We start from the raw sequence: 7870 nt of genomic DNA on the forward strand, positions 1-7870 counted from the left end.
GAGCCCATATGCTGTGAGGAACAGTGATCCTGTATGCAAGAGAGGGTCACTGGGGGTGTCAAGAACTGGGACCTGATCCGCCACCTCTCGCCGGAGAAGTAAGGACACCGTGGGAGTACCTGCTCACCATCACCCAGACGAGAGACCCAAGACATGATAACTGCAGCCAGAATTGCCACTGCGTGTGAGAGACCCAGCACCCGCTCAGTGTAGCCACCTGGGTCACGTGCGACTGACTCACCTGAACTCATCTGCAGCCGCGTCGAATGCCTGCAAGCGCGCTGTACTCAGGGACTCTAGCCACTTAATTCCTGCCGGTGTGGATAAGTCTGGTTTCAAGCCTGGCGGCCCAGGGGTGTTTGCTGCTATGTTAGCGTAGTACAGCTGGAACACTATTGAATTTAAATTAGAGACTCAGACTACTAGTGGGGCATACCTTGTAGTGAATGGGGAATAACCACTATTGCTAAAGTGAATAGGGAGTGGGAAATGAAACCGCCAACGAACCATAAGAGACCCGAACAAGGGGAACTTATGAATGTCATGTTTTCCTTTGTGCTTGTAGTGGTTAAATAAAAAGACTTCTCTTTTTCATAACAGTGAGCATCCCACCTCTACCCCACTCCCGAAAAGCCTTAAACTGCTCAGACCGGCTATCCTGAGAGTCAAGTGCAGACAGGGTACTATTTTCCAGTGGCTCAGAATCCATAGTATTTTGGGCCCTGGGACATCAGGAGTAAAAGGCCTCAACCCCCACGGTTCAGTCCAGAAGCCCCCATTTGCCCTGTGGCCCTTTGAAAGGGGTTCTAAGATAAAGTGTCCAAAATCAAAATTGAAACTTCCATCTTTAGAATAAAAATCCTGAGCTACTTATTAAGGTGTTTTACCTGTAAGTGATAGACAGGTACAGCATTAAAAGTGCCTATTAAGGCCCGCCAGGCATATTACGGGTTTCCTCACATCACCCTTTTCATGGCTGTGCGACCGCCATGAACAGTGTGGCGGTGAGGAAACATAGAGGGCCCTACAGGTCCCACTGCTGCCTCACGTCATGTGGATGCACACCAGGGGGCAAAATATGTGTGCAAAGAACCGCCCGCTGACAGGAGAAAATTCTTGATCTGGCGGGCAGTTCCTACACGGAACTGCCCGCACCCACACCGCCCAATTCATAATAAGGCCTCAAGTCAGAAGTCTCCTACAAGTGTGACAACTCGGACTATTCCAGGACCTCACAGCTATAAGAATAGCTTTGGCGCCAGGTATTAGTAATTTTTTAATGCATATTTATTTAATAAACAACTATTGCCCTGCTCAGCTCTAAATTAGATAAACACCGCCATCATGTGGCAGGCTGTGATAAGTGCCAGTATTGATAACTAAGTGCCGAGCACTGGAAACCACGGGCTCAAATTAAGCACTGGATCGAATGGAGCTTGGAGGGCTCCATCAGTTGGTTCTGGCATTTAGTGGACTCTGGTATAATTTCACCCTCCTCTCCCTCAGTTTTACGTTGAGCGTCCTCCCTTCTGTGCTCTGGGCTGTCTCCAACCTCACTGAAGCCTTCTTCTGTCCGCCATTGTAGGGACTTTCTCTTTCACAACCAGCTCTCTTGCCCCTTCTCAGCTGTTTTGTGCTTTTTTATGGCATATTCCCCTTTTAGTCATAGCTGTCGGTAGTCTGATGCAGATACTATTTTTAACATATCTCTAAGCACTGTCATCACCACAGAACACATACTAAACTTGACTCTGATATCTCCTATACTTTACACAGCGCAGCGATGCTGGCTAGTTTCATGAAGAGCTGCGCGAAATTTACTAAATCTTGGTCCAGGTTCCTTCACAAAGGACAGTGCGGCTGGGGCTGTGTCATCACTCAGGTAGGTGAATGTTGACTCTTAGTGGTGACGGGTCAAGCTTCCAAACATGGATTCTGGCACTTCAGCCCAGGGTGAAAGGAATCTATAACTTCAAAAAACGCTTGCCACAGTTTTAGGGTTTCTTCAGCCAAGCAGTGATGCAGGGAGGTTGGTAAAAGATTGGGGTGCGGCTTCATTCCACACTTTCTCCAGGTTGTTCTCAAATTGTCTTGTCCATACTTACCCCATGCAGGAGCGAGCCACGGGGTACTCACCGGCTCCTCCTTTATACAGCCCAGGATGCGGGAAAGGCAAACACCAGCGCCACCTTCCACGAGGGTCCACCAGTAGAGGTGTGTTGTGCCTTATGACAGGTAGCAATGTCGAGTTTTGTAAGTTTCTTTATTAGTTCCAAGTTGCAGGTAAGTAATGTATACATCAGTCTTTAAACCGGGTGAATCCATAGCGCCAGCCCTTACTCCAGCCCCACCAGGAGCAGCCTGCCTGCTTCTCAGGCCACCTCCAGCTGTCACCACTCATCCACACAGGCACCCAAGCATCTCATGCATCACAGTCACACCAACATTCCGATACCAACTCTCACTCTGGCTGAGCAGCAGGGAGACAGCTAGGCTGGGCAGCATACAATAACACAATGACGATACAACATTATCAGTTAAAAAACCTGACGCACACCCTTTACTTTAAACAGTTCAACTTGTCGTCTCTCTAGTTCAGCGCGCAGCACTCGCGATACGCTCCGTCCCAAAAGCGCCTGCGTCATTCAGTGAATCAAATGGTGGCACGCCATGTACGTGCCACTCCCGGGTTGCACAGCTTTATGCACATGAGTGAACAAATTCAAAACGTAATCCATACTCTTGACAAAGTTTATCCATTTATTCTCAGAGTTTTGGCAGTTTTTGACCATCCCGTCAGAGGTACAAAGTTTCTTAATTTCATGCGTCTTGCAGCTCAAGAATTGCCCCTCCAGGCCTATTCACAGGCTGGTACAGAAACTTGATTCAACCAATGCATTTCGGTCCACAACCTTCATCAGGGGTATCTGTCGTGTTAAAAATACGTGTCAGCCAACAGTACATATTCATCTGAAATCTACAGTGAACTCTCCGCTGCCCCCTTTACTGACTTCAGAACCAGACAAAAGGATACAATCGCGCCCGTCTAATAGCCTTTCGTCTCTAACCCATACTTCTTCGTGAAGTCTCCCCCATAAAACATCCCACATCCCCATCACGTAACACTCCGTGTGTCCTCCGTTCGTGTATAATATTGTTAATCATTCCAACCCCAATCAAAATAGAAACTGCTGCCGAGAGCATTCCAATGCAGCACGCCCGGCCTCCAGCGTGAACTCCCGTTCTGTTAAAGTAAAACCCTCGCAATAACGTGATCTAATCCCCATAAATACCTGCAAAACTCGTCTTGAATTTGAACAGCATGACTCCCTTCTCTCCACTCATAAATGAATCCAATCCCAAGCATCAAAAGAAACCCTTTTAAACCACGGTGCCCCACCTGTGCTCACCTAACATCACGTGTTCGTACTCCCCCACCCACTCAACATTTAAAGGGCCCCTGCAACATTGACTCCCCAAGAATTGCGCTAAATGAAATGCAATACAAAAATGTAAACACCTTTCTCCCCTCTTCTGTTATCTCTGGCAAACTTTTCCGTACAGCGCCTCGTGTGCGATATACATTTTAAAATCAATCAATCAGTCAATCATTAAACTGTGACATCATGTAATGAAGCGTAAAGTGTGGCATCACGGAACAGTATACTAGAGAAGAACATTGAAACAAAGTGATCCATGAGTCAATGGAAACTCCAATCCCAAATCTGTAGCGCATTTTTAAGCTGTAACCCACGCCAGTGAGCGACATCTCACCTGAGTGTTACTAGACTGGAACCACCCGTACATAAGTGTACATCGCGCCTCAAAAGACAATGCACAAATTAAACCTGTTACCACTACAAGATGTGTGCGAGGTGTTACCTTCAATGATCGCTTTTGCAGAAGGAGTCATAGATGACCGTAAATGTAAATTGACACGGTAAATCCTATGCATGCACACAATAAGGAGCTATAGAGGGAAATAGACCCAGGTCGCCCTCCTCTCAATCGATAATCATCTACACAGGCCTAGGTCTCTGAAGGTGTAATCACCATAGACTGTGGTTCAAATCCTATAACTTTAGGTATTTTATACTCCCCGTTTTTCTAAATTTGAGGTAGTCACCAACAGCTATCCACCTTTAATTTCTAATTGATAAAAAATATAAAAACGAGCTGGTACGCAAGGCCAGAGCTCAAGAAGGTCCCTGAATGAAATTTTAAGAAGTGTCCCCGACTTGTGCCAAGCGACCGTAGTTGCCCTGACGAAATCGCTACAAATATCTTTGGCGATGAAACATGTTGGCACAACACAATGGTATGCATATTAAGCAACCTTTTTAAGCTTTGAATTGGGTGCACATCTAAGGAGGAATAAAGTTTGACCTATAGAGGGTGCATCTTCTTCATTTTTTATCTTCACAATTCAGTCGCATCTTGGTATGTGATTTTCTCACCACTTACCTTCACATTTTGGGTTTATCTTTTTGGACACTTTTGTTTCATTTCTGGAGCATGATGACAACCGATGATGACAAAAGTGGGCAGAGCTGATGAGTACCAATCAGCGAGCTCAATTGGTGTTGCGCACGTGAGGTGTCATCCTGCTTCTTTCACATTTTTTTCATAGGATTGATAAAAACACTTGGTGTATTCTACAAGTGAGTGTTTACACTGTGAGGTCCATTAGGGGGATTGCCGGAAGTAAAACTCTTGCCTTATTTTTTATAAATTAGAAATTAAAGGTGGATAGCTGTTGGTGACTACCTCAAATTTAGAAAAACGGGGAGTATAAAATACCTAAAGTTATAGGATTTGATCCACAGTCTATGACAGTAAATCCTATGCCTGGTGAGCGATCTCTCACCCCAGAACGGCCTTATAGACAAAACTTAAACATTAAACCATGTTCCTTCGAGCTGGACAAAAGTCTCCTTGGAAAGTCAAGATGAAAATGGTGAAATCCAACTAAATGGTTGGAGCAAAAACACTTGAATGCTTGTAAGCTTGACACTCCGCTAACAAAACAAAGTCCTGTAAGATCAAAGTTCCAATGGCACAGTGTGTCATGCTTACCGAAAACACTAGAAAAACCATCTTTAAATAGACAATGCCCAGAAAATGTGCTGTTGAAAGCGGGGTAGGCAAACTTGTGAAGTGAACACAAAGCGCCAAAAACAAACATTGAGCCTCTAACTTTGCAGCTGGCAGAAATATGTGTGGCAACAAAGCTTACCACTTGTTGATTTGTGCAACATGCCACAGGGAGAAACATTGAGGCACAACAAAACCAGGAAGACCAGATCCGGCAGTTGAGCCTTCCCTTACGTTCCTCCTGAAGTATGGAACGACCTACGGCTACAGAAAGGAGCCTCCTCCCCACTTCTTGAATTCCGCAAGAACCTGATGACCTGACTTTTCGAGCAGTCCCACTAGGTCCTGGGATCGCTAGACTCTCACCTGCTCACCTTCTAGACACCCGACCAGGTGACAATGCGCTATACAAATCTGCATAACATAACAGAACAGAACAGCAGAGGTGCTCCTCACAATTGCCACTTCTAGATATTTTGAACAGTCATCGATCCCTACTCCCATGTGTTGACCATCGGGAAGGCTGTTGATTTCAGCACCGGCTCGGACTCATGGAGCATCGGCTACTTTCTCATTGATAATGGGTGATCGAGTTTCTGGTTGACTGCTTGCCTGACACATCCAGCAAACCCTATCACCATTTCCACATTCATGTCTAGTTGTGGGAACCAGATTTTACTCCAGAGACAATTCTTGGTTTTAACAGTGCCTTGATGGCCAACATGCGCCAGGTGACCACCCTCATGGCCACCCGCAGAGAAATCACTTGTTAATTCCCACAGAGAAGGGACTTCTTCAGGAGCCTTCACCGCCTTGCTTCTTCAGGAGTCTCCGCAGCCTTGCTTCTTCAGGAGTCTCCGCAGCCTTGCTTCTTCAGGAGTCTCCGCAGCCTTGCTTCTTCAGGAGTCTCCGCAGCCTTGCTTCTTCAGGAGTCTCCGCAGCCTTGCTTCTTCAGGAGTCTCCGCAGCCTTGCTTCTTCAGGAGTCTCCGCAGCCTTGCTTCTTCAGGAGTCTCCGCAGCATTGCTTCTTCAGGAGTCTCCGCAGCCTTGCGTCTTCAGGAGTCTCCGCAGCCTTGCTTCTTCAGGAGTCTCCGCAGCCTTGCTTCTTCAGGAGTCTCCGCAGCCTTGCTTCTTCAGGAGTCTCCGCAGCCTTGCTTCTTCAGGAGTCTCGACAGTCTTGCTTCTTCAGGAGTCTCCACAGCCTTGCTTCTTCAGGAGTCTCCACAGCCTTGCTTCTTCAGGAGTCTCCGCAGCCTTGCTTCTTCAGGAGTCTCCACAGCCTTGCTGCGCACCTGTTGCAAGGATGTCAACGTTTGCTGTGCTTCACTGTTCTCCATGGTAGATTGTTTCATAGGATAGTCCACTGACGGCTCCTAGCAGATTGGAGGCCTATCTGCAGACAGTCAGCCTCTGTAACTTCCTACATTTCCTCCAACAATGTAGGCAAGACCTCTCCATGACCACCAACCTCACATAATCTTCTGTATCTTGAGTTTGGTTTGCGTCTTCTGGACTGGCAGGTCGTGGGTACCGAGAAGGATCCATTTCTGAATCCATGGAGGTGGTTTCGAAGAAGACCCTTGAAACAAAGAGAAGAGGGGCTTGTGGTCTGTGTATACTTTAACGCGTTGCCCATACAAGTATGAGTGAATTCATAATATCTCCCGCTCTATTGGCAGTACTATTGTTCCATGCGATCAGTGCCCTGCTTGCCTACGCAGTGGCGCCCATTCTCCACAGGTTGCCTTTGTGCCAATTCTGCCCAGTCCAGTGGGGCTGGCACCTACTGCCAAATAAGAGTCCTTGGCAGGGTCAAAGTAGACCAGCGTGGTCTCTGCAGAGAGCATCCTTCCTGTGCTGAGATGTTGCTTTGTGTGCCTGCTCCCCTCAGCAGGTGGTGTTGACTTTGGAGCTCACACAGTGCAGCTGTGAGTGGTGTCAAGTTCTTTACAGCCCTCACACAATAATTGTCCATGCACAAGAAGCTCCGGATGTCACTGACTGAAGACGGTGGCAATGCCAGTGTGCAGGGCTGCACTGGGAACCAAAAGTAGCCCTGGCAAAGGTTTCTGACCACTGCAGAGTGAGAATAGGGGAGTTCTCGCGCCAAGAAATCTTTGGAAAAAATGCATTTTTCAGCACATTTTTCATTATAGAACCTTGTCTATTCATTGAATGGATCCATGCAGATTAGAGACAAGTGGGCGTGGCGCAATGAATGAATTGTTGGACAGTGGGGGTGGATGGATGAATTAAATCAAGAATGGATGACAATAAATAAAGGCGTTTAGCTATGTTAAGCAAATGTTCTCATTGCACGGGCAATGGGTGGGTGCTCTGGTTTCCATTTTAGCTTCTGCATTAAAACATCACCCACCCCAAACACTGCCACCCCCAATCCTTGTGAAACAGGCATAGTCTGGATGAATTAAACACATGGCACTGAATTAGTGCCTAAAATAATTACCATAAAGTATTAAGCTTTGTTCTAAAATAGAGAGAAAGAGCTAACCATGTAGTGTCTGAATTGCATAATGTGAAACCAGGAAACCTTGAATCAATCCCGTCTTCCTCTTGAGCATGTTGTGTGATCCTTGGCACTTACTTGTTTCACAGGGCCTCCTTTTCCTTCATCATCACACGAGTTCACATTGAAATAAATCAGGTTGGCTTGTGTGCTAGACAAAAGTGAAAGAATATAATGGTACATGATCTACAGTAACACCCTAGATACGAAAAGGGGTGGAAAAAGATAGCAGACTTTCCTCTTTGTTCA

At 46.5% G+C, this 7870-nt stretch overlaps 1 protein-coding gene across 4 annotated transcripts in view; it reads right to left on the minus strand.

The window, feature by feature from the left end:
• The window catches only part of LOC146863647 (uncharacterized), a 435045-nt gene extending 431693 nt beyond the window's left edge, over positions 1–3352 (minus strand). For 3 of the 4 annotated variants that reach the window (XR_014969063.1, XM_085627730.1, XM_085627731.1), the window contains exon 1: positions 3294–3341. The gene's annotated coding sequence lies outside the window, so the exon portion shown is untranslated. Of the gene's footprint in view, positions 1–2530; positions 2928–3293 lie in introns of those variants that run through there. The other variant, XR_014969064.1, reaches the window with a different exon arrangement.
• Positions 3353–7870: the final 4518 nt, after the last annotated feature.

This window comes from Triturus cristatus, chromosome 2_1, assembly GCF_964204655.1.
Source record: "Triturus cristatus chromosome 2_1, aTriCri1.1, whole genome shotgun sequence".
NCBI lineage: Eukaryota > Metazoa > Chordata > Amphibia > Caudata > Salamandridae > Triturus > Triturus cristatus.